At 35.8% G+C, this 2,500-nt stretch overlaps 1 protein-coding gene across 4 annotated transcripts in view; it reads left to right on the top strand.

Moving 5' to 3' along the window:
- Positions 1-2,500, top strand: part of LOC138051717 (gamma-aminobutyric acid receptor subunit beta-3-like) — a 54,213-nt gene that overhangs the window by 16,300 nt on the left and 35,413 nt on the right. The window lies entirely within an intron of this gene.

Raw genomic sequence — 2,500 nt, 5'->3', positions numbered from 1 at the left:
TTCCGTAATTGTCGTCCTTATAAGGTTACCACGGGCGAAAGGATGAAATTTTTATAACCTTACTCCCCTTATGTGTCGTTTGTTTGTCTTTGGTTTTTTTCTTTTTTGACCTCCAAATATCATCGCTTTGCAATTCAGATACGCTATTCGTGAAAGGTAGGTAGTCGGACGGATCGACGTAAAAAAATGTGGTAAGGCCTGAAGAAATTACTCTAGCTCTAATCTTTAATCTAACCTTGGTGAAATCGAAGCAAACTTCGAATAGTTTTGGCTTACAAAATCGTTTTTCGCTTGATCCGAGTTGATCATCTTCCCGACCCTATTCGTGAACTGTTTACTAGTCGGGTAAACATGTTTATGTGCATCTTGTTATCAATTGCTGTCGATCGGTTCCTAATGAATTGCCCAGGGTTGCCCAATCTATTGCGACTCGCTCTTTTGCCAAGGAAAGACTGAATTTTTCATAAGCCTACTGCCCCACTAGATCTATCGATTACGTCAGTCCAAATGTTCATCAAGGTTTACAATCCCTTTTCTTTGCTTTTGTGTTGATCATGTTTGTCATTTTCGACATTTTTATTTAAGGCTGTGATCACACACTTGTTTTTGCTCCTCGCAAATGTCAAAATTTCCAATCTGTTTTCATTGGATTTCTTGTAGTGCTAATTGATAAGTTCACATTGACGAAATAATAGATGTATTTCATTTTGAACTGAAAAAAGGCCAAAAATTAAAGAGATTCGATTTGGGAGTAAATGATGTGTATATTCGTTAGTGACCCTTATTAATCGAGAGTAAATACGTCTGTCATAAATATATTTCATATAAAAAGCAGGATAATGATCATGATTTCGCATCATGTCAAAGACAATGAACGGCTATAGCTCTCTTTTGCTGTATTAGCTACCTTGCTATGTCTTAAACGTACCACGAGGCCGAACTAATTTCCCCGGCTTGCGGTACACTTTCTTGTTGAATACTGACTTACTAAACACGTACCATTATCGATTATAAATCACTAATTAGAGAAAAAAAATGAAAGAAAGAAAGAAAAAAAGAAGAAGTGAATGAATGGGATTTCTCAGGCCGGGTAGACATTACACTAACTTTACTACTAATTTCAACTGCATGGTTAACATTAAGGCCCCTCCATAAACCAATGTGCCCCTGGAGGAACTCAGCGCAAACATGAACCAAATGCAAATCAAATTTTATGACCGCTAGACCACGCCATTAGGATAAAGTCAAGTTTTACAGTTGGCGCAAAAGAACAAGTATGCTCACACGCGAACTCGAAAGAGGTTTGCTCCAAAGTGTTATGTGGACCTCAGAGGGTTGGATCCAGGGAAAAGTGACGTAAAGGCTTACTAGCTTAAACTTTTAGCTTGTGAATGCAGCTTATTTATATATGCAAAACGCGCGTTTAAAAGTCTGAAAGCCCAAAACTCCCGCTCAGTATATTAATTCTGCGGCGTACACACGCATTGCATTCTTAAACTAGTGAGCCTTTGACGTCATTTTCTCCTCGATCCAGCTCTCTGAAGAGCTTAAAGTAGTAATCGCGGACCATTAAATAGGAAAATTCCAGTTAAACTAAACAGTTGTCTTTTTGAAATCAAGGATTAAAACTTTGGTCGCTTAGTGTTTAGTTAACAAAGGTTTGAAATCCAAAGAAAAATTAGAATTTATTTTTTGGTTACAGGCGCACTTGAATTCCAAATATTACTTATGGTGAGTTAAATGGTGATTGCATGAGTGACAACCATGCAATAAATGTTCCTCTGACAGGGAGGGGGACAGCTATTCTTAGAGTTATTTTCATAGAGTTATGTCCTCAGCCAACATTCATAAAGCTAACCTTAGGCCTAAGGTTAGCTTTTATGCATGTTTAGGATACTTTCCGTATTTCTGAATTCAGGATTCAGGCCTTACAAAATCTTGAATTCAGGATTTTGGAAACTTAACTCTAACTCTAATGTCATAACTCTATGAAAATAACTCTATTGCTAATCAACCTCGACAGGGAGATAATTATTAATCACAAAAGAATTCACTTTAATGTTCATAAAAGATACCGCAGTGTAAAATTATCTTAACAGCTACAATAAATTAGCACATTTAATTAAAACATGTACTGAATCTAAATGTTATCAAAAGGTAGGAATAAAATTTATCATGATAAAGAAAGAGTAGATTTATGTGTGAAAAAATAGAAAGGAATAAAGTTTATCGTTGAGTTTAGTTGGCTGTAAGCTATACTTGTATCTAAAAATAATATAACCAACGTTCGCCATTCTCTTCTCTATGACAAAAAAAATCTACCAAAGTTCTAGCTAACTTTGTCATCTATAAATATTGATGCAGCGGTGCGTGATACATGTACACCAGAGCTACCATCCTTTATCTCAATTCAATTTTTTAAGTCGTGATGATTGTAAATTCTCAAGATCGGTTTTAACTGCCACTTTTGTACCATATATCAAATGTATGTGTTGAAAAA

This window comes from Montipora capricornis, chromosome 6 (assembly GCF_036669925.1).
Source record: "Montipora capricornis isolate CH-2021 chromosome 6, ASM3666992v2, whole genome shotgun sequence".
In the NCBI taxonomy this organism is placed as follows: Eukaryota; Metazoa; Cnidaria; class Anthozoa; order Scleractinia; family Acroporidae; genus Montipora; species Montipora capricornis.
Note: the sequence above shows the minus strand (reverse complement) of the source record. Positions and strands in the feature narration are given on the sequence as shown.